The 14,998-nt window shown below is 52.4% G+C and overlaps 1 protein-coding gene and 1 long non-coding RNA gene across 3 annotated transcripts in view; one reads left to right on the plus strand and one right to left on the minus strand.

Moving 5' to 3' along the window:
- NINJ2 (ninjurin 2) overlaps window positions 1-14,998 on the minus strand; it is a 175,441-nt gene that overhangs the window by 39,361 nt on the left and 121,082 nt on the right. The gene's annotated exons all lie outside the window — the stretch shown is intronic.
- LOC149124679 (uncharacterized) lies at window positions 3,826-6,376 on the plus strand. Its single transcript, XR_016213443.1, has 2 exons — window positions 3,826-4,527; window positions 5,856-6,376. It is a non-coding gene; the product is annotated as an uncharacterized LOC149124679 (long non-coding RNA).

The following is a 14,998-nucleotide window of genomic DNA, read 5'->3' on the forward strand; positions in this document are numbered from 1 at the left end:
TGTCAGATACGTGATTTACAAATATGTTCTTCCATTTTTGTGCAATCTCTTTTAATTTTCTTCTAAGAGTTTTAAATTTTTAGCTTTTATATTTATTATACATATATATTTATTATTAGGTCTATGATCCTTTTGAAGTTAAGTTTTTTGTATGGGTATGAGGTAGGAGGCCAACTCCAATCATTTACATGTAGATGTCCAATTGTCCCACCACCACTTGGTGAAAAGACTATTCTATTTTTAAGATTTATTTATTTGTTTGCTTGCTTAGTTGAAAGGCAGAAAAAGAGAGTGATCCTCTCCCTGCTGGTTCACTCCCTAACTGCCCACAACAGCCAGAGCTTGGCCAGGCAGAAGTCAGAAGCCAGGAAATCCATCAGGGTCTCCCATATTGGTGGCAAGGCTCCAAACACTGGGCTATCTCCCACTGCTTTTCCAGGCACATTAGCAGGGAGCTGGAGCGGGAGTGGAGCAGCTGGGACTCAAACTGGCCCTCAGTTATGGGATATAGCCGTCCCACATGGTGGCTTAACCTGAAGTGCTACAAGGCCCACTTTAAAATTATTTATTTACTTATGAGAGAGAGAGAGAGAGACATTCCCACCCACTGAGTCAATCCTAAAATGCACAAAACAGCTGGGGCTGGATCAGGCCAAAGGTTGGAGACAGGAACTCAATCCAGTTCTCCCACTAGGGTGGCAGGGACCCAGTCATTTGAAACATCATTGTTGCCTCCAGGGGTCTGCGTTAGTAGGAGGCTGGAGTCAGGAGCCAGAGCAAGGTGTTGATCACAAGCTACTCCAACGTCGGATGCTGGCGTCCCAACTAACATGCTGACTTCTAGGTCAAAATGCCTAACACCCTTGTCAAAAAACCAGCTGATCACAACAATGGGCATTTGGCCTAGCAGTTAAGACATCTGTGTTGCACATCAGAGCGCCTCGGTTTGATTTCTAGCTTTGAATCCTGACTCCAGCTTTCAGCCAATGTGGACCCTGGCAGGTAGTGTTGATAGATCGAGTAATCAGGTTCCTGCCTCCCACATGGGAGACCAGGTTTGCATTCCCAGCTCCTGGCTTTTGGCCCTGGGCCAGGCCCTGCTGTTGTAGCCATTTTGCAAGTGAACTAGCAAATGGGATCTCTCGCGTGCTCTCTTGCTCTCTCTCTCATTCTCACTCTCGCTCTCTTTCTCTCCCCATTCCCTCCTGCCCCTTCCTGGTGAGAGGGAAAAAGAGAGAGAGAGAGAGAGAGAGAGGCTCACATAAAAAAAATCAATCCATCATGAGTATAGGGATTATTTCTCAATTCTGTTCCATTGATCTGTGTATCTCTAGACCAGTATTACACTGTCTTGATTCATGTGTCTATGTATAAGTTCTGAAATCTAAACACATGAGTCCTTCAATCTTTTTGAAGATAATTTTGGCTATTATGGGTCCCTTGAAATTCCATACATGTTTTAGGATCACCTCTGCAAGGGAGGCTGCTGCACTTTGACAGGGATGACTGTAAATCTGCAGACCTAGAAACTGTACAAGTATTAGTTGCAAGAACAAAGAGACTGGGAGAGGAAACAAGTAGGACAAGGGGAGGAAATGGCCGGGTTGAGCAGTGGGAGCTGTAGCCGGATGCCCGCAGAAGGAGCCAGCGGGACACACGCAATTCAGGGAGGCCCTGGCTGCGGAGGTGAAGGGACTGGGGGCAGAGCAGAGCTGCACATGGGCTGAGAGTCCCTTTGCAGAGTATCTCCTCCGCCACCCTCTCAAAGCCAGGACAGTGCCTCCCCAGGGCGCGAGACCAGAGGCAGTGCTCCAACGGTTTAGGTCCACAAACTGTTACCAGCTCTAATAATGGAAATATAGAAGGGAAGAATAAGCATTCAGAATTTCCCAGAAATTTGACACAGCCTGAACATTCAAACGTGTGCTCAGGGGGTTCTTTTGGCTGAACAGGATATAGCCATGTGTGGACACCTGACCTCCCAGGATGAGGCACGTGCATGGTGAGGTGTGGCAGGGCACGGCCAGTAGGGCCACGAAGAGCCCTGCAGGGTGCAAACTAAGAGCAGGGTGTGAGGGGGGCTGCACTGGGAGCTGACAGGTGCAGCTGGGAGTGAGTCCTTGGGGGAGGGTTGGGACCCTGCCTGAAGACCTGAGTGTTCCACAGTTGGGTCCTGAGCCTTCCTCCCAATCCCGTTCCAGAAAACTGGCTATGAGATTATGCCTTCCCCAATACCAGTCTTCACACAGGAGTCTAGAAGATTCTATTAAAAAAAGACTAAGTGACCCAGAAAGAAGACACAGTTTCTGAGAAGATATCTAGACACTGACATTCACAGTCCCCTCAGTGAAAAAGCTCGCTTGACCCCTCTCTACCTCCCCACAGCGAAGTTTCCCAGTGGACAAGCCCCACCTAGACATATCAAGCTTGAAACAAGCTTTAAAATGATTTTGTTTGTTGCTGGAAAGGTGCTTTATTTTATTTTATTTTTTTAACAGGCAGAGTGGACAGTGAGAGAGAGAGACAGAGAGAAAGGTCTTCCTTTGCCATTGGTTCACCCTCCAATGGCCGCCGCGGCCGGCGCGCTGCAGCCGGCGCACCGCGCTGATCCGATGGCAGGAGCCAGGAGCCAGGTGCTTCTCCTGGTCTCCCATGGGGTGCAGGGCCCAAGCACCTGGGCCATCCTCCACTGCACTCCCTGGCCCCAGCAGAGAGCTGGCCTGGAAGAGGGGCAACCGGGACAGAATCCGGCGCCCCGACCGGGACTAGAACCCGGTGTGCCGGCGCCGCTAGGCAGAGGATTAGCCTAGTGAGCCGCGGCGCCAGCCTGGAAAGGTGTTTTATTAATATGATCTGGGGCTGCTTGCAATACCACCACCTCATGTTGGAGTGAGGGTTTGAGTCCCAGCCGCTCTACTTCTGATCCAGCTTCCTGCTAATCTGCCTGGGGAGCAGCAAATGATGGCTCCAGTGCCATCATCCATATATGATGGGAGATCCAGACAGATTCCTGGCTCAGGTTTCAGCTTAGCCCAATCCTGGTTGGTGCAGCCTTTCGGGGAATGAACTAGCAGATGGAAGATTCTTTCTCTCTCTCCCCCCCTCCCCTCCCCCTACCTTTCAAATAAATAAATCTTTACAAAAATATGATTCAGAATTCAAAATAATCAGAAGGCACAATGAAGAGGACTACATTCCTTCATGGTTGTTCCTTGCGATGTAGTTCCCGTTCCAGTGAGCTTGTTGGGGTCTCTCATTTTACTATATAAGAATGCCTACAAGAAAGAGACAAAAGTGAAGAAGTAAGAGAGAACACAGAGAATGCAGGAGACAGAAGGAAAGTGCAGGGGTCGGTGCTGTGGCGTAGTGGATAAAGCTGCTCTCTGCGGCACTGGCCTCCTATGTGGGCACTGGTTCGAGTCCCGGCTGCTCCACTTCTGATCTAGCTCCCTGCTAATGCACCTGAGAAAGCAGTGGACGATGGCACAAGTGCTTGGGCACCTGCACCCACATGGGAGACCCAGATAAAGATCCTGACTCCTGGTTTCAGCCTGGCCCAACCCTGGCTGTTGTAGCCATTTGAGGAGTGAACCAGTGGATGGAAGATCTCTGTGTCTCATCCTCTTTCTCTGTAACTTTGCCTTTCAAAAGAATAAGTAAATCTTTTTTTTTTTAATTGACATCCATTAAAAAAAAAAAAAGGATGGAGCATTGACATGGCCTTGGATGTGACACTGGAAGCTGGACTCTGTACCCACCCACTCCATCAATCAAACGTGCAGATATTTTTAGTGCTGTTAGTACCCGAACATTCCACTTCCTTCTCTCACTTTAGGGAATTACAGGCAGCCATGTGCCACCCAAACCAGGGAGTGCTTCAAGAAGATGTGGACTCCCCAGCACTGTGGCAGCGTCACCTTGGCACTAAACAGAGGGGAGGGGCAGATTGCACAGAAAAAGCAAGGTCATGAGCTCCCCTGGGGACTCTGGGCAGTGGGACCCCGGGCTCCAGCTTTCCCTGAGGTTCGGCTGCAAACCAGTCCTTTGTCAGACAGGCCACGGCCCGGTCATAAATTCCTCTCGTTGCTTAACTGCTTCACAGCGGATGCCGATGACTTACAGCCAGAAGATTCTGCCCGATCCCTTGCTACTCCAGGAATCAGAACCTGCAGTCGCAGTGTTACCGGGAGCTTGTCAGAAATGCAGATGCTCAGGCTTCCCCGGGGCCTATGCAGCTAGAGCCTGCATTTTCACAAGACTCCCGGGGGACCTGCGTGCACGTCCAAGTCCTCGTGCACCTCCCTGGCAAGGAAGGGCGCTGGGCGTATTGCAGGTGGGCTGTAAAAATACCTGCCAGAGCACGTGTTTTGCAGGAGGTTCTGACCACGACCAGGATGGTGACTGGCGTAGAAATACTTGGAAATCACGACCTCAGGAACTCCTCCTCCCGGGACCGTCGCGAGTGATGGCTGTGTGACAGGTCACAAGGAAAGTGCTGGTTGCAGCTCTACTCCAGGAACCTGTCAGGTGAGTCAGCCCAGGTGTCCACATAGGAAACCATTGAGAAAATCCACCTCTCAGGTGTGGCATTGGCTGTGAGTGACTGACAGTCAGCATCCGGGATGACGCCGCCCGGCAGGAATGTGGCGCTGCTGCCCCCTTTCTCAGCAGAGCAGGCCCTCTGCCCCCCACCCCCCACCCCCGCACCGTGCACTCAGGAAGCAAGCTGGGAGGGGCACGGCCTGGGTGAGCAGCTCCTGATAGCTTTGTTGAAGAGGAAACCGTTGGCCTCATAGAACTGAGGTGGAGGGAGATGGAGGAGAGGAGGCGGCTGAGGGGCTGGGATAGGAATGCGCGTCATTCTTGGCTGGAGCAAGGCTGCCTCTCACATAGTTCCCTCGGCGCCGATCTTTGGCATCCAGCCACCTTCATTGTGCTGGGGTTCCACTGACTCTCCAATGCTGAGCAAACTTGCATGGAAAGGGGGATTTTAAGGATTTTTTTTTTTTGACAGGCAGAGTGGACAGTGAGAGAGAGAGACAGAGAGAAAGGTCTTCCTTTGCCGTTGGTTCACCCTCCAATGGCCGCCATGGCCGGTGCACCGCGCTGATCTGATGCCAGGAGCCAGGTGCTTTTCCTGGTCTCCCATGGGGTGCAGGGCCCAGGCACTTGGGCCATCCTCCACTGCACTCCCTGGCCACAGCAGAGAGCTGGCCTGGAAGAGGGGCAACCGGGACAGAATCCGGCGCCCCGACCGGGACTAGAACCCAGTGTGCCAGCGCCGCTAGGCGGAGGATTAGCCTAGTGAGCCGCGGCGCCGGCTGATTTTAAGGATCTTAAAGGAAGAAGCAAATGTGCTTGTAGAAAACAGATGTCCTTGGAGGGCAGGTGCCCAAGGGCTGGATCTCCCCGAGGGGGCACTGGCCAAGGCTTCCTAATTGTCCGCCAACTGCTTGCATGGGACTGCACTCAATCCGTTACCCCAGCCCTCCATGAATTTGCATGGCAGAGTCTCCCAGGCTCTCAGAATACCTCCCGGGATCTTACCCTATTCATTCCTGAGCTCTGCCCTCAGCAGGTGGCTGTCCTGCAAAGCTACCAACTCTCAGCCACCGCCGCAGCAAGAAAAGCCAAAGGGTAATTTCAAAAAGTAGCCAACACTTAATAATGTGCTTACTACCTGCCAGACACTCTTCCAAGTACATTTTTGGAACATTTATAAGTATTTGTGAATTTCTTTTAAAAACCAATAATGCACCCAATTACTTCATAACATTTTTTATGAAAAACAAGTACTTCCTCCCCAATTTTTGTTTTATATTTCCAAAACTCTTTCATGTCTGCTTTCCTTGTAGAAAATTAGATTCTCAACTCTCTGCTTCTGCATTCAATCAATATGTTGTTTCCATTTGAATATGGGAGGAAAATCTGGCCTCACTTAGCGACGTGGTGGGAAAAGATGGGGTGCTTTTGATCACGTTTACAGATCGTTGTGGATGCTCTTCTTTGATGCTATGCCAACACGCGACAAGTCGTCATTTCTTATTAGCTGCAATGTGAAACCTGACATTCGGCTACATTAAAACCTACTGGTCTTGGGCAGGCGTTGGAACTGTGATTAAGCTGCCACTGGGACAGCTGCATGCCCTATCAGAGTGCCTGCCTCTGCTTCTGTTCCAACTTCCTGTACTCTGGGAGGCAGCAGGTGATGGCCAGGTTCTTGAGTCCCTGTCGTCCATGCGAGAGAACCAGACTGAGGTGTGGGCCCCCAGCTTTAGCCTGGCCCACCGCTGGCTGTAGTGAGCTTTGGGGGAGTGAACCAACGGCTGGGAGATCTCTGTTTTTGTAATTTTCAAATAAAATTAATTAATTAAAATCGACAGTAGTGTCATTGTAGTGTCATTCTTGGCCATCTGGAAACATTTGAACTCGCTGAATTCTCACAATAACCTCATGAAGTTAAATACAATTTCAGTCCCCATTTTACTGGTGAGGGAACTGAGGCATAAGGAGATGAGACGAGGCCCCAGAGCTAGTGCGGGGCAGAGCTGGGATTCAAGGCCAGGCAGTCTGGCTCCGGAGCATTACCATTGGCCTGAATTTGTGGCACAGGTGTCCCCTGTTGCAGCCCCTATGGCTGTGTGATGGCAGCTGCAGAGCTCAGCGCCGCATGGTGAGAGCAGAAGCTGAGCTGTGGTGAGACGTGGGGGCGGTGGGGGGCAGGAGAAGCTCGGGATTCTACTCCCCAGGCTGCCACCCAGAAAGGACGCAAGTATGGATCAAAGGCATCTTCCGTGTTCAACCTTCCCAGATAGCCTGTGTAACCTTGGGCAAGTCACGGTCGCTCCCTGGTCTGCTTCCTTATCTGTGACGTGGACTGCGTGGTTTCAGGGTTGCTAATGGTTTTTCATTCAGTCTGGACCACACTCGCTCAGGAGTCACTGTGTGCATGAAGGGGCCAGGGACACACAAAACGCCTCTGCAAGGCTCACGGTCCAAATCTCTTATCCGTTTTGGAAATCCTTTAGAGTTGAGTTCAGTTTATTACCCTTTTTTTAAAAAAATATGTATATATAAATGTGGGAAATAATGCTTGAACATGGAAGGGTCACACAGCTCAGTTGTAGCGAGTGTGACCCCCAGTTGACCCCGACCTCAGGGCTCCTCTGTCTCCCGGCTCTCCTACCCGGTTGTGACATCAGTGTGACTAACAGCTGCAAAGTCCACGTTGAGGTCGTGACTTCCCACAATCATTCTGCATCGCCCTTCTGCCTTTCCCGTGCTGACATCACACACACACACACACACACACACACACACACACACGACACAGAATCTGTGCCACTGAGCCAGTGAAAATCAGCCTCCAACTGGAAGCTTCCTCCTTGCCTAAGGCCAGGCCTGGTGGTGCAAGTAGAGACATGGCCACCAGGACACACATCAGGACAGAAATGACAGCTGAGACCACTGCTGCTCTTTGTAGGAGCTTGTCCTTCATGTCCACTTGACCTACTTGCAGAATGGGAGCATTTTTGACTGGACACTTGATCACCTCGCTAAGGTCAATGTTTCCCAATCTCTCTTGCAAATGGCCATGTGACCAAGGTTCCTGAGAGTTTAGCAGCAACTGTAGGGCCCTTTAAGAGGCCGCTCGCTGACCAGAATGTGGACTTGGTGGTGAGCCATCTTAAAGCACACATATAAGGCAAATACATACCCTGAGCTAGAAAGAACCTGGGGCCCTATCATCCCGGGACTGCTGGCGTGCAGACTGCTTTGCACAACAAAGAAACTCCAGCTTCCAGCAGGGCGGGAGGCAGTCCAAGATGCTCCCCGCTCCGCTAACCTAGCGCCACCACGTCCAGTCTGCACACGCCTGTGTCCACTCCGCTAGGCGTGGGGGTCCCACCCAGCAGGGACAAGCAGATCCTTTCTTCCTGAATTGTTAAAAATGTTTGCTTATCTTTCATTCATTTGAAAAGAAGAGAGAAGGAGAGAGAGAGAGATTGAGATCCTCCATGCGCGACAATAGCTGAGCCTGATCAGGCTAAGCCAGGAACCTGGAACTCAGTTTCTTCAATGTGGGTGGCAGGGACCAGCTACTGAAACCATCACCTGCCGCCTCCCAGGGTATGCATTAGCAGGAAGCTGGAATCAGAATGCAGCAGGGACTCAAACCCAGGCACTCTGATATGGGATATGGGTGTCCCAAGCAGTGTGTAACCACTAAGCCCCAGACCCACCCCTCCCACAAGTTTGGAAATGAGACTCACTGGTGCGTCCCCTCTCTGCTGCTTAGGTGAACCACGGCGCACAGGGAGAAGTCCAAACCAGGAGACAGCAGGCAGCCCCGAAAGGGGAGGGGAGAAGTCACCGGTTTCTGTGGGCGTCCTCCTTTCTGCCCCAGGTCACTCCGACCTCTCGCCTGTGGTTCTTAGGAGAGACCCTGACGCCTTATCAGAAAGTCCTCTCTTTGGTCTTAGATGCTTTAGGTGGCCAGAAGTGCCGGAGTCTCTTGTGGTGCTGGGAAAGACACAGGGGTCCTCGAAGCGGGGGGACCCGGCCTCCAGAGCATGCCCTCGGCGCATGGTGCGCTCTCCATCTTTGAATGACAGAAGGCTCTCAGGTGAACCTGGGTTTTCTTTTCTTTTTTTCATTTCTCTATCTATTTATTTATTTTTCAAAGAATTACAGAGAGGGAGAGACAGAGAGAGAGTTAGAGAGATCTTCCATCTGCTGTTTCATTCCCCAGATGGCCACAATGGCTGGGATTGGACCAGGTTGAAGCCAGGAGCCAGGAGCTTCTTCCTGTCTCCCACGTGGGTGCAGACCATCCAAGGTGACCTGGGCCATTCTCCACTGCTTTCCCAGGCACATGAGCAGGGAGCTGGATTGGAAATGAAGCAGCTGGAACTCCAGCCAGTACTCATGTGGGATGCCAGTGTCACAGGCAGCGGCCCAACCCACTACACAACAGTGCTGGCCCCAAACCTGAGTTTTCCCGGAAACACTAAAACACTAACCAAGCCTCAGGGGGTGAAAGGGACAAAAACACCAGGCAAAGTGCAGAGAGGGAGGGATAGTGAATTGTCCAGTCGCCACAGTTCAGCAGCTATACTTGGGCCAAACTCCTGGTCCGGGACCCTCTCTGGCTCACTCTCTCTCCTGCCATCGCTGACTGGCCTGGCTTGGGGGTGCTTGGAGACAGCAGGAAGGGCACCCCCATGCTAATGAGCACACTCCATCTGCAAACTATGCCAAGCCTATCACTTCTGCGCCTCCTGGAAACAGTGCAGACAGCTGTTCCTCCTTTGCTGGGTCTCCCTTTAATCCCAAATCTTAACCTAAAACAAATAACTTTTCTTCTAGGGAAGGATGACCACTGTCCCTTCAACACACACCAGACCCTGTGCATGGCACTCTCTGGACACTCACTTGCTCACTCTTTCTTTTTTAAAAAAAAAAGATGTATTTATTTATTTACTTGAGAGGCAGAGTTACAGAGAGAGAGGGAGACACACACACAGAGACACACAGAGGTCTTCCATCTGCTGGTTCACTCCCTAAATGGCCCCAACAGTCGAGGCTGGGCCAGGTCGAAGCCTGGAACTCCATCCGGGTCTCCCACATGGGTGGCAAGGGCCCAAGCACTTGAGCCATCTTCTATTGCCTTCCCAGGTGCACTAACAGGCAGCTGGATCAGAGGCAGAGCAGCAGTGCCCTGAACTGGCGCTCACAATGGGATGCCGGCATCACAGGAGACAGCTTAACCCGCTGCACCGCTTCGCTGGCCCCTCCAAATGCTATTTCATCTATACCCTACAAGAACTCATTTTCTAGGAGAGGAAACTGAGGCTGAGAAAGGTTGTGATTTCCCTAACACACACAGCTAGTGTGAATGGGGCCGGGAGTGGAGGAAGAGTGTGCAGCCTAGCAGGTAAGACACTAATTAAGGTGCCTGCACCCCACATTGCAGTGCCTGGGCTTGATTTCTGGCTCCAGCTCCTGACTCCAGGATCCTGGGAGGCAGTGGTGATGACTCAAGTCATTGCATTGCCTCTACCCACGTGGGAGGCCTGGATTGAGTGCCACGCTCCCAGCCCACAGCCCCAGCTTAACCCTGGGCCACTGTAAGCATTTGGGGAGTGAATCAGAAGATGGGAGCTCTCTCTCTCTCTCTCTCTCTCTCTCTCTCTCAAATAAATACAAAATGAGAAAGAACAGCACTGGGGAAGGGGCCCAGGCCAGTCTAGCCAGACATCTGCAATGCCTCCCAAACAAGATCCACCCTGAGTGGTCACATTGGCCTTCACTTTCCAGACTTCCTCATGGGCACGTTCGCAGCTGGACTTGGCTGGGGTTTGTCAGCACTGAGAGCCCCAGGGGACGTGGATGGGCGGGGCGGGTGCCTGCCGGGAGGCTCAGCAGATGGCACTCTTCCCTCACCGCCCTGCCCTCGTCCTGCCTCCTCTCTCCTCCTGCCCTTCCCACTTCCTCTGGCCACATCTTCCTCCACCCCTCAGCATTTCTCACCCCAACACGATCCCTTCCTCTCTCTTATCCTCAACAAAAGGACAATTCCTCCTGAGCGTCCCCTTGACCAGAGAAGGCACCTTGTTATCTCATTCTTCTCCTCGGGGCTTGGCCTGCCTGGGTTTTGTTGTTGTGTTGTTGTTTTGATCTGTGTCTGCACCCGGAGCTGGGTGTCTGTCTGGCGCAGGTTCCCAGAGCCTAGGGGCAGGACCACGTCTTCACATGCCAGGTGTCGTGCCCTGTCAGCGCTCTACAGAAACCAACAGAACAGCTGGGATGCTAGGACAAGGGAGCTGCCTGGCTTGGAAGGCTCTGGCACTGAGCTCAAAAAATGTAGGCTTGCAGTCTTGACCCCTGCCATTTTTCACTCCAGCCTTTGTCCCTGACATCACCCATGGAGGCAGTGCAGGGTGACTGTGCCGTCTTTTGTTCTCTCTGAAGCATCGAGGTGGAGCCATTTCTGTGAATGTATGAAGCGCACACGTGGGAGGACCCTCTAATTTCACTGCACTTCATAGAGACAACTTGCAGTTGTCTCCCCATAAGGGAGAGATGCAGGCCCCACCAGGAAGGCACATCAGAATCTGAGAGCAGGTGATAAATGGGAACGTTTTATGTTTATCAAGAGGAGCACTGGGCAGGCACGCGGCCTAGCAGTTAAGATACCTGCAGTCCACTTGGGAGTTCCTGGCTCCCACTTCCTGCTAATGCAGGCCCTAGGAGGCAGCAGTGATGGTTCAAGTACTTGGGTCCCTGCCACCCACATGGGAGACTTGGATTGAGTTTCCAGCTCCTGACTTTGGTCTGGTCCAGCTCTGGTTCTTGTGGACATTTGGAGAGTGAACCAGCAGATGGAAGATCTCTGACTCTCTCTTCCTGTCTCTCAAATAAAATTTTAATTAGTTAATTAATTAATTTAAAAAAAGAAACTAGAGGACGAAAGAAGGAAACAGAGGCGATGGTAATAAGCTGATCATTGGGGTTACGTGTGTCACGGTGCATTGAGTAACCCACAGACTGCTGATCCCTCTATGGTCGACACCTCCTGACTGCTTGCGTTCTGTGGATTGCAATGGATTGCTTGAAGGAACAAAGAGGCATGTGTAGGTCGAGAGGCGTGTGTCATGGAAGACACAAGTCTGGGTTGTTGTGTTTGGGCACGAAGTGCTGGAAGATGGTCTCTGTGGGTGCTGTCTTCATGCTGGTGACACGTGTGATTTCCCTGGTCCCAGGGACAAGGCTAGTGACTGTTGCAGATTGCACCACCTCACCAGGAAACCCATCAGCATCCTAAATAGGAAATAGACCAGGACATCAAGCACAGGGACCTCGTGACCTCGTGACCTCGTGACCTTGTTACCGACTCCTCACCCAGAAGTGAGACTTCTGAGTCGGGGAAGGAAACGGAGCACGCTCTCCCTTCTCACACCTGCACGGTCTGCACGCACTGCAGCACCTTTCTCTACAGGAGCCTCCTAGGTGACCTCAGTCTGGAGACAAGAATCCCCAGTTAAGCCAGTGAGGGATTAAAAAGTCTCTGGGCTCTTCCCTGGGCGTCTCTGGCATTAGCAAAGCTCAGAGTGCCTTCAGTTTATTAAGAGCATGTAATCGCCTCCTGTCTGGTCCCAGGTCTCTAACCCCAGCAAGGTTGCTGCAGCAAAGCCTGGGACGCGCTAAGACACCAGCAGACAGACTGGGCACGCACACGCAGCAGTGCCCGCTCTGCACATTGCCCTGCACAGAGGATTCCCAGGCTACTCTCCTTGCAATTACGGCCCCAGCCCTGTGTGGAGAAAGCCTCCTTCTAATGCCTGCCTGTCTGTGCCCATGGCCTGCCATCGCCCCTGCCTCCAGAGCCGTCTCCACAACACTGACGAGGCAAGCATCCGGGCCACAGCACAATTTACCTCCTCTTTCTTTCTAGGCTGGTAATTAGGGGGTGTCTGGGCAGCTCTCAAGCTCCGGGAGATAAAAGGCTGGGTCTGGCCCCGTCCTTGTTCTCACGGTTCTCCTCCGCCAGGCCCCTGGTGGGTCGCGGCCCCCTTGCTCCTGGCCCCGCGCCCCCGTGGCGTCAGCATGTTTTCTGCTCTCTTTGCCCATCCCCAGGATGTTCTGATTTCCTCACTCAGCTCTCTTTGTTTAGCCACAGAGGTTGGGCAACTACCGTTGGGCAGCGGGGTCAGGGCCCTGCTTCCTAGGAAGGGCTTCCTCTCTGCAAGCCAGGCTGAAGCCACTTGTTCGGCAAAACTGGGGTCAAAGCCTGGGCCTTGACCCTGACCTTGTGGCTCTGCCACCCTGCACTGATCTCCTGGGTGGAAGGGGTGCTGTACACTGGTCAGGAATGCAGGTTCTGAGATCACCTTCTTGAAAGGGAGTCTGGGACCTGCCACCTCCAGGCTATCTGACTTTAACCTTTTTTTTTTTTTTTTTTTTTTTTTTTTTGAGAGGCAGAGTGGACAGTGAGAGAGAGAGAGACAGAGAGAAAGGACTTCCTTTGCCGTTGGTTCACCCTCCAATGGCCGCTGCGGCCAGCGCACCGCGATGATCCGATGGCAGGAGCCAGGTGCTTCTTCTGGTCTCCCATGGGGTGCAGGGCCCAAGTACTGGGGCCATCCTCCACTGCACTCCCTGGCCACAGCAGAGAGCTGGCCTGGAAGAAGGGCAAACGGGACAGAATCTGATGCCCCGACCGGGACTAGAACCCGGTATGCCGGTGCCGCAAGGCGGAGGATTAGCCTAGTGAGCCGCGGCGCCGGTCTGACTTTAACCTTTACCATCGAGTGAAATGAAGCTCAGAATAGTTCCCCTGAGAGGGATGGGAGGGTTAAAGGTGATCATTCTTTGAGAATGTCTGACCCTCAGCAAGTGTGAGCTAAATGGTTTTATTAAAAAAAAAAAAAAATAGGACTGGAGTTGTGGTATAGTGGGTAGAGCAGCAACCAGGGACGCTGGCATCCCATATGGGTACTGATTTGAGACCTGGCTGCTCCACTTCTTGTCCAGCTCTCTGCTCTGGTCTGGGAAAGCAGCAGGAAATGACCCAGGTGCTTGGGCCTCTGCATCCATGTGGGAGACCTGGAAGAAGCTCCTGATTCCTGGCTTTGGCCTGGCCCAGCTCCAGCTGTTGCAGCCACTTGGGCAGTGACCCGGCAGATGGAAGACCTCTCTCTCTCTGTCTCTCTCTCTGTAACTTTGACCTTCAAATAAATAAATAAATATTTAAAAATGTTTTTGAACTTTATTTTTATGTATTTGAAAAGCAGACACAGACAGAGATATTCCACCTGCTGGGTCACTCCCCAGATGTCTGCAACAGCTGGAGCTGGACCAAGCAGGAGCCTAGAACTCAATCTAGGTCTCTCATGTGAGTGACAGAGACCCAACTATCTGAGCCACCATGTGCTGCCTCCCAGGTGCACACTAGCAAGAAACCGAGTTGGGACTTGAACTTTGATAAAGAATATGGACATTCTAAGCAGCATTTAACCACTGTGCCAAATACCTGCCCTGGTTCGATTTTCTGAGAAATGTTGAACACTTTTGGCCCCATTGTCACCTTTGGATTCAGACTAGAAATCTTCCTTGAAGAACCAAAACAAACAGCTTTTCAGGCTGCGACCAGGGCCCTTGCTGCCTCAGGGCAGCTACACCTGGTGAGTGGGCCTGGGAACAGAACCCGAGTCCCAAAGAGGTGCCCAGGACCCCTGATTGATTTCTGCAGACAGGGCTGTGCTGTGGGTGGGAGGGTCTTGCTTCCACTTTTGAAGGGTCACCTCATTTTTCTTTCCTCATTTAGGGCGCTTGTATCCTTTACCTCGCGCCCCATCTGCCAAGCCCTTCCTCCTCTAGGGGAGCCTGGCCAACCTGCAGGACTTAGCTCTAGGCCTGTGTGGATGGCGTGCCCTTAGCACTGCCCTTCCCAAGGACGAGGCCTGGGGCTTCCTGAAGGAAACTCAGAGCCTCTTGGCCGGTGCCTCGGCTCAGTAGGCTAATCCTCCGCCTGCGGCGCTGGCACCCTGGGTTCTAGTACCGGTCGGGGTGCCGGATTCTTTCCCGGTTGCCCCTCTTTCAGGCCAGCTCTCTGCTGTGGCCAGGGAGTGCAGTGGAGGATGGCCCAAGTGCTTGGGCCCTGCACCGGCATGGGAGACCAGGAGAAGCACCTGGCTCCTGGCTTCGGATCAGTGCGGTGCGCCAGCTGCAGCGCGCCGGCCACAGCGGCCATTGGAGGGTGAACCAACGGCAAAAGGAAGACCTTTCTCTCTGTCTCTTTCTCTCACTGCCCACTCTGCGTGTCAAAAAAAAAAACAAAAAAAAAAAAAAACAAAAAAAAAAACGAAAGAAACTCAGAGCCTCCTTCTGAGGGGGCTTCCTTATCCCCCCAGCGGTGGTCTGCAGTTGCAGGTGAGAAAGGGAGAGGAAGGGGCCGAGCCTAAGAGGCCCTGTCCTCTGTCCCAGGGCTGTGGCT

This window comes from Oryctolagus cuniculus, chromosome 9 (genome assembly GCF_051225735.1).
Source record: "Oryctolagus cuniculus isolate XC-2025 breed Fujian yellow rabbit chromosome 9, ASM5122573v1, whole genome shotgun sequence".
Classification (NCBI taxonomy): domain Eukaryota; kingdom Metazoa; phylum Chordata; class Mammalia; order Lagomorpha; family Leporidae; genus Oryctolagus; species Oryctolagus cuniculus.